Genomic DNA, 8,682 nt, shown 5'->3' with positions numbered 1-8,682 from the left:
TGAAATTCTGGTTGAGCTTTTCCCAGTGAGTGGAGGAGTGTTTGAACTGAAATCACAGCAAAGTCAACTCATTGCAAGGGTTGCAACCAGCAACAGACCCACTTTGTTCTTGTCTGTTGTGGACAAATGGCTCTAAAGGTAATTAATAGTTCAGCTACTGATTTACAACTTTATCTCAGTTCTAGATTTTGATACTGTATCCATCTTCATCTTCCTGGACTCCTAGTTGAGATTATTTCTGAAAGTTAATAAACCTTCCTTCTTATGAACCCTCCAAAGCTCTTGTAGTCAACCCCCATTCTGTTCCCTGCTTTTGATTTGTATACTCCTAAATGAATGAAAGYGCTGAATAGCATTGAATCAAGAATGAGTTCTGAAAAAACACCCACTYCATACCTTTCCCATCCAGACAACTGTTAATTGCTGTGACTAGAATAGTCCCATTGAATGAGCTCAGGGAAGGGCACAAATTCACTAGTTCATGAAACTGCACCTGGCAGTCATAGGAGGCAGCAGCCTGCAACATGCCTTGCAGTATGTTTTTGTACCCCTTTTCATGGGTTAAGCCTTGGTTTGTTGCTTTGGGGTTTCAAGTTGCGAAGAGAAGGGGTGGGGGGTTGACAGGACCAGGTGGTCTCTTTTCCCCTGCACATCTGCATTAATCTGCTAATTAACTTGATTATTTCCCCCCCAAAACTGTGGTTTGCACTCCCCACTGAAGTACTGCTATGGAGTGGTAACAGTTACCCTGCCTGGTTTCAAATAGAGCTGATAACCTGCAGCTTTCTCTACACATTTTCATTATGCTACAGCAAGCTCTAGTCATCCCAGAGAGAGGAAGTCTGAGGATTTGTTTTGTGAAATCGGTGCTGCTACAATCAGGGTGTTTTTAATGAAACATCGTGTGCCACAAATAACTAGGCCAGAGTCCTGATTCTCCAAGGGAAGACAGAAAGCTGTGGGGAGTCCAATCCATCCTTCTGTGGTTTCTTTGTGTGTTTCAGTTAGGTCTTTGTCCCATAGATCAGTTCCTCTAGGTTTCTAGACAGATCCAACATTAAAAAATAGATATGTACTTAAAAATGGATATAATTATGTACTTCTCCTACAAAGCATAGAATGTATTTTTAAAGGATCCTTGAGTTATCTGGGCTTTAATGTCTCATATATGTCTGTTTATTTACACCAGGAAAAATGGTAACATTGGCATCTCYAAAAGAGATACCTCTTTCTAACAGTTCATATTTTGGATCAACAGTCTAATGTAGTGTATCTTTTTGTCCTACAATTTATTTTTATCTATGTTACTTTTTTAAGTGCATAAGATTTTATGTATTTCCTACCTGGAAGAAAAGATGAGAAAGGTGAAGAGATGGGAGGAAGTGGTGGCTCTGTTTCCAGTTTACAGTTCAAGACTTCTCCTGTTTGAAAATAAAGGTGAATGTGATGGTGTGTTAACCATAAGCATTCCTTCTCTAGATGTTACCTTCTGTGCTGCAAAGGGTTTATGTTCTGTGTATCCTAAGCCATTCAGAAACCTCTTTCTAGGGTTTTTTATCCTGTAACACTGGATTTTCTCTGCAATTGCTTGTTATGTTTTCCTAGTCTTATTTCTGAGGGCAGTCTCTGAATTTTTTCCTTCTCACAGGCGTGTTTCAAAGAAAACAAGTTGAATCAAGCTTGCTTTAGTAGATGTTTTTAACCTATTCTTTCCAAAGTTTGATTTATCTTTTTTATGTGATGCAGCTGTAGAGGTTTGGAACAGCGGGGAAAGTACAGATCATTGTTTTAAATAGAATAAAAAGATTATCTTCATTTTACCTTGTAAGGGATATACACAACAAACTTCAGTCACCCACACTTACAAGTACTAGCGGCTCTTAGCTGCATATGCTGTTRATTGATAGGTCATTTCATTCCATTTGAATGTCTTGAACATTATTTTGGAATAAAAGATGTTTCCCTTGAATTTCTCCTGGGGTTTATAAATGTTTATTCCAGGGTTTACTCTGATGATCGCTCCAGAGTCAGGACAGTGCTGTCATGAGATACATCTAAGCCTAACCCAATCCTTCATTTGTAAAACAACTTCGGGTGGACACATTTCATAAAGCTTCTAAATGCTGTTGTATTCACTAGCATCAAAATAAACTGAAGCCAACATTAAAGGACACTGTTCAACAAGGGTCAGTCTGAGTTATGATTAGGCTGGGTGTGAAGAGTTTTTCTCCACTGTCACTTAGAAGTGACAAGAAGGCTGAAGGAGTCTTTCAAAAGGGTGAAACTTTGTCCTTAAGGGTAATTCTGTGCAGCTGGATAAATCGGAAAGCCTCGTGTTGCAGTCACTCTTGTGAATGACACTGTAACTGAACTGGTAAGGCTTCTCTCTCAATCTCTCTCTTTACAGATGTTAATATATACAAGCCAGATCCTTACCCCGTGCTGTTTGTCTCTTGTGTAGCTCGTGACTTTTCTGTCTCCTCAAGGATGATGTTGTGAAGCGGGGGCCTTGCCTGCGCTTACCACAGCATCACCCTGGGGCTGATCCACCGTGCACAGAATCACGGAAGGGTTAAGGTTGGAAGAGACCTCTAGAGCTCATCTAGTCCAACCCCCTGCTCCAGCAGGGAAACCCAGATCACAGGGTACAGGGCGGCATCCAGGTGGGTTGTGAGGATCTCCAGAGAAGGAGCCTCCACAGCCTCCCTAGGCATCCTGTGCCAGGGCTCTGTCCTGGTGTTGTTCATGAAGATCCCAGCCTGCARACAGAGAGCAGCGCAGCTGTGGGAACTGAGGTCAGAAAGCTCCAATAGTTTCCATCAGTTAAAGCATCTGGAATGGGAATCCTGGGCTCAATTCCTAACAGTGCCTGACTCGCAGCAGCCTGAAGGGAGCTGGGGGGTTCTGTGCGGCCCCTTGCTCGTCCCCAGGAGCAGCGCTGAGATTTTCAACACGGTCCCAAGGAGGCCTTTGTCCTCCATGTGATAATCTCAACCATTCTGTGAGGCTGTGTTGGAGCAGGGGAGTTGGACTAGATGATCTCTAGGGTCCCTTCCAACCTTAACARTTATGTGATTCTGTCATCCAGATAAGTGGATCTCAGTGATGGCCAGTGACAGGACAAGGGGCAATTGGTGTAAGTCGCAACCCAGGCAGTTCCATCTGCATATGAGGAGGAACTTCTTTCCTGTAAGGGTGGCAGAGCCCTGGCACAGGCTGCCCAGGGAGGTTGTGGGGTCTCTTTCCCTGGAGATCTTCCAGACCTGCCTGGATGCTGCCCTGTGCCCCGTGCTCTGGGTGTCCCTGCTGGAGCAGGGAGTTGGACTAGATGATCTCTATAGAGGTCCCTTCCAGCCTTAACCATTCTGTGATTCAGTGATAAGTTTGTTGTTTCATACTCTGCACTCTTGTAACTGAAGAGCATCAAAGAAGTACTGCATTTATTCCCATCTTGTGCCTGAGAGATGTGTGTTGCATTACCTCTGCTAGCAAACAGGGGAAGTGAGGAAGAAAATGATTGCATGATTCACCCTAATTGCACAGTGAGTCGGCTGGTGCAGCCGTTGCCTTCCTGCTGATCCCACAGACCTGTCAGCAGGTTAAAATTAGATGATTCGGTGCTCTGGTGAGACTCCCGTCTGCATACAGGAACTGCGCCTTGGGAAAACGTGACTTGGTTTCAGACAGATCTGAATATCCTGGCTTAGAGATTATCAGCCGATTCTCTTGATGGGGGCCAGGAGGTGTATTAATTTAAACTGAACGTATTAGGATCTTTGCATTAACGTAGTGAGAAATGAGCCTCTCAAACTACCATGGATTAATACTTTCCAGCTCAAAGAAACCATGGTGGTTTAATGGAAATGCTGAGGATGACTCTCTGAAACGCTTCTCATTTGGTTGTTTCGCAATTCTGTTTCGCAGGTCTGGCAAGTATTGCTCATCYGACAAGTGCCTCACAGGAGCAGGTTGTATATCGACCTCTGAAGAGCTTAATACCAGTTCATGTGCTTCAAGATAAATAAATAAATGTAGTTTAAGAAGCAGTTGAGACATGTGGTCAATCTCCTACAGGATGCCTCCTCTTGAATTTCCTGTGGCTCTTTCCTGATTGCACTTCTAGTAATCAGATTAAGGAGTAAATAGCTTGTGGTTTGAAGGGCTCTCTCTCCCTCTGTATGTTCCTTTTATAGGAGCAGCTGGAGTTTCAGGTAAGAAAGAGGTGCACCCTATAATGGCATTTGTGTTGTACGTTTAGAGAAAGTCTGGCTCTGAAGAAGTTTTCAACATCAGTTGCTAATTCAGAGAACTTCTAGGATAGCTTGTAGTGTAATGTAAACCTGATAAAACACGGTGCAACTCTTCTTCAATGTGAGTTAAACAAGATTCCCACAACTTCTGTGGGAATCAATTGAAATAGAAGTGTCATATTCTATAGAATTTTTTGAAAATATTGAAATTGGGCGTTCCATGACATGGTGATGTGCCTAGGAAGGTCCCTACAAGGTCCTTTGTAGAAGGAGAGCCCAGATAAAGCAGCTTCCAGGGGGGATTATTTCTTTTTCATCTCACGCACTGTTTCTGGGCCTGCCCACAATGGTGCACTGGAGAATAAAATGAAGCAAATGCTGGCTCAGATTTCAGTCTAATCAGATATGGGCTATCTGATCTCCGTACTGATTCTCAGTGTGGCTGCGTCAATGGCTGAACTGCCTGGGATTTACTCGGTGATTTTTTTTTCTCCTAATGTCTTTGTGAAATGTAACCTTCCGCCTAACACTGTTTGATACAATATAGAGACAAAACCTATAGTCACGATAATGCTATTACAAACCTTTTCTAGAAGGTGTTTCTTGATCCATRCAGCAGGTTTTTCTCCTAGCTCAGCTCCCTGTTAAACTAATGCAGTGGGACACGTTTTGCCAACAGCTTTYGCAGCAGTGGGAGCTGGAGGTCTCAGCCTGGCAGGCTCAGCCATTAACTTTTCATACTTGGCAGTGCAGCCACAGGAAGGTCACGGGTAATAGCATCCATTCTACTTGGGTGTCTGTATGCAGGTTCCTTTGCGTCTTTTTTGTCTTCGCAGCAAAGTGCCAACCAAAGCGCCCAAGAAGGCATGTTTTCCTTGGAGCACTGTGACCATTCATCCTGGAACCAAAGAAAGCTGCCTGGGAAGGTTAAAAAAGGCAGGGTGATTTTGGAGATTGCCAAGGAGCCCTGAGCTACCTGTGGTCACCACTGATTTCTCTCTCTGCCGCTGCCCCATTTCTAGCTCGGCTGAGACGCTGTGACAGCCTCTTGCCAGAGGAGGTGAAGGGTTTCTTCTCTTGAGCTTTTGCTCCCATAATGTAAAGATTATGTTTACAAAGCACGGTGAGAGAACTAGAGCATTATCCCTTCATGTCTGTGATCTACTRCCTTGCTCCTAATATTCTTCTTTTATGGTTCCCTCTTTCTAGACTACTGTCGTCCTTCAAGACGACCAGTTTGTAGCATGTTGAGAACTCTAATGATACCTTAAGGGGGATACACAAGGTGTTGCAGATTATAGCTGTGCTTCTTCAAGCACATTAAAGCTTTTTTTTTTTCTTTTTTTTTTTCTTCTCCTGGAGAGTTCAACCAATCACACTAATTGCGCATGGGAATTGCAATAGAAAAACTAATACATCTGCAGAGTTTGTTCCTTAGCAGTCAAAGAGGTGAAACCCAATTCAGTCTGACTGTGCAGCCAATTCTAAGCATTGGGCCAACCTGCTGAACATGTCAGTTCAGGCTCAATTTACTTTGATGAACAAAACTTCTCTTTGGTCAAAAAAAATACCTTTAAGCGCCTCAAGAAYTCAAAGGGATTAATTCAACACTTACACACACTCAACAGCCTCAAAAGCAAATGCTGCTGTATGTTCCTGCAGGCATGGCCCCCAAGTGTCCCACCTCAGCCACTGGGCACCCCGTTTCCCTTAAGGCCRAGGGAGCYGGGCCTGTTCAGCCTGGAGAAGAGAAGGCTGAGGGGGGACCTGATCAGTGTCTATAAATACCTCAAGGGAGGCARTGAGGAGGAGGGRGCCGGCCTCTTTCCTCCCAGAGATAGGACTAGAGGAAACGGCCACAAGCTGAGGCACCAAAAGTTCCACAGGAACTTAAGGAAACATTTCTTGACATTGAGGGTGACAGAGCCCTGGMACAGGCTGCCCAGAGAGGTTGTRGAGTCTCCTACTCTGGAGATCTTTGAAACCTGCCTGGATGTAGCTCTGTGCCCCATGTTCTGGGTGACCCTGCGTGTGCAGGSGGTTGGACTAGATGACCTCTAGAGGTCCCTTCCAACCTTAACGATTCTGTGATTCCCCCCCTAGCATCCCTTTTCCCGATGGGAGCAGTGGGACAGGCTGGAAGCAGGCGCTGCGGCGGGGCCTTGGGCAGGACGCTGCAGGCAGAGCTCCACCTGGAGGTGGCTGCAACTGCAGGAGCCTTCCAAAGGCAGAGCCCAGTATGCACGCTGGGCACACGTGGCAGGGCCRTCCAGCCTGTCTGCACGCACGCCTACATCTGCGCTGTCCTCGCTGGCTTCAGGTAGCTGTACCCAGGCTCCTGCGGTAAGGCRAAGCACAAAAGCACATCTAATATTTGGCTATTTAATAATAGATCCAAAGAGTTCCATTCCTGAGGCAGCGTGTGGGTGTTCAGCAGGAGGAGGAGGCATCTGTGTAAATGCTGTTTGACTCCACAAAGCAACGGGTGCGAGAGCGGAGGCAGGGCCGCAGCCGCCCCGCAGCACCSGCAATGCAGGTCAGTGCAGGACATTTTCAGCGTCTGGCCCTGTGCCTGTCTGCGGTCCTACTGATTCTGCTCCCAAGGGCACCAAGTGGTCACGAGTCAGTCACAAACTACGTGGACAAATTGCACGGTTAGGGTCAAACCACCTGAGCAGAGCGGGTTTTCCCTGCGACACGGGTTTGACTGACACTGCTACAATGGCGGGTTTTGCAACTGCCTCTGCAATTGGGATTGAGGTAGGAAAGCATGACAGCTAGGCAAAAATGAGACTAGTGATATTAGGCATTTCTCAAGACATTGGAACTACCCTGAAGTTAAAGGGCACTCCAAAATGCCTTACAAAATGACTCATGCCTTTACAGTCCAACATTATTCTATTTCAGGCTCCACATCATGTAGAAACTGTATGATATTCTTATTACAATTATTCCACATACCTCCCCTTACTTCTTCCCAGCAGCTGTATACACACACCAGGCTTATACTGAGCTAGGCTCCATGTTCAGCAGAGGGAGCCTGAGGCTTTAAAAAGAGGCCGAGGTTTGACCATGAAGACTGAGCTCTTCTAGTAAAAAGGTGTTTTGTGCACACCGAAATAAGGAATCCCTTCAAATACAATTATCAAAGCTGAAGGAATGCAACCCAGACACCACAGAATACACTTTTTTTTTTCTTATAACTAAATCCCTGTTGTTCAAAGACTAATCCATAAAGAATCCCAAGTCTTCAGAATCTTTAAGATTACTGTATCCTAATGACAGTGCTGACAGACTACTTAATGCTTTGCTGACAGAGAAATAAAAACAATCACATAGCATGAACATGACACCAAAATATTTATTTACAGCATACAGCATATTTAAAACATATATGTTTTATTAACATGTTTTCCCCTTTTTGATGATACCCAGATTAAAATGTCCAAATTAAAAGCCCATAAATGGAAGATTCCCCAAATAAATAACAAACAGGAAAAGCAGTCAGCTCCAGCATCCCATCTGCTTCCAGAGTCCTCTTGTAAAACATGCCCAAGTTAGTTAGCTAATAGAGGGCACATTTACAGTAACACATTGACAACATTTGAGCTCATCTGCTCGCACGCTGAACAGACGGCATCTTGGCACGGAACAGAGACATATGTTSAAAAAAGAAAGAGGCCGTTGTCACAGTTTCGTCTGACTTTACATAGAAAGGAGCTCCTTCCTCAGCCGAAGTAAAAGCCTGAGCACTTGGCCAAACCCCTGAGGGAGGCTGGAAGTTGCACATCAGCTTGCAGAGGAGGAGGATGGCCTTGTGCTTCCTCCTCACTGCGCTCACATGGAAAGCACGTGCACAAAAGCTGCAGGTCCACATTTTCCAAAGCAGACTGGAAATCATTTTACTTTCAAACGGGAAGAGAGGTGTGCGTTTTGATTAGTCTGGAGAGCACRTTAAGCATGGTAGGTATCACACAAGCGATACTGGTTAAGGAGGCAGTCCCTGGAGGCCGGCGCGTGACGGGAGCCCTGGTCCCTTCCCAGAGGCCAGGCCAGGCGCTCAGGGSTGCGCGGCCGGCAGCTCCTGCTCGGTTAAGCAACCAGGACACAGCGTTTTCGGTGCCCAAGTCTGAGACTTCTGCAGACGGATTTAATCCTGGGAATGACTCAGCCACTGGCTTCGAAATAACTCAGAGTATTTGTTTTACTAATTATGCCTGTCAAGGRGGCTCCAGCTGGCTTCTTATCCTGAATTTCAGCAAGCACTGAAACTAACTGACATTTTGTTAGTATTTGGTTTCCTATAGATAGTTCATAATATATTTTGAAATTTAAGGTAGTGTTTTAAACTTTTTGCTTAAAAAAAAAAAAAAAAAGGAGTAGTTCCAGGTTTTCTCTTCTCCCAGCAGAAAGGGATAATCTTCCTTGTGCC

Source organism: Nothoprocta perdicaria, unplaced genomic scaffold (genome assembly GCF_003342845.1).
Source record: "Nothoprocta perdicaria isolate Ctin4 unplaced genomic scaffold, notPer1 scaffold_60, whole genome shotgun sequence".
Classification (NCBI taxonomy): Eukaryota; Metazoa; Chordata; class Aves; order Tinamiformes; family Tinamidae; genus Nothoprocta; species Nothoprocta perdicaria.
The sequence above is the reverse complement of the archived record's forward strand: the minus strand, read 5'-3'. Positions refer to the sequence as shown.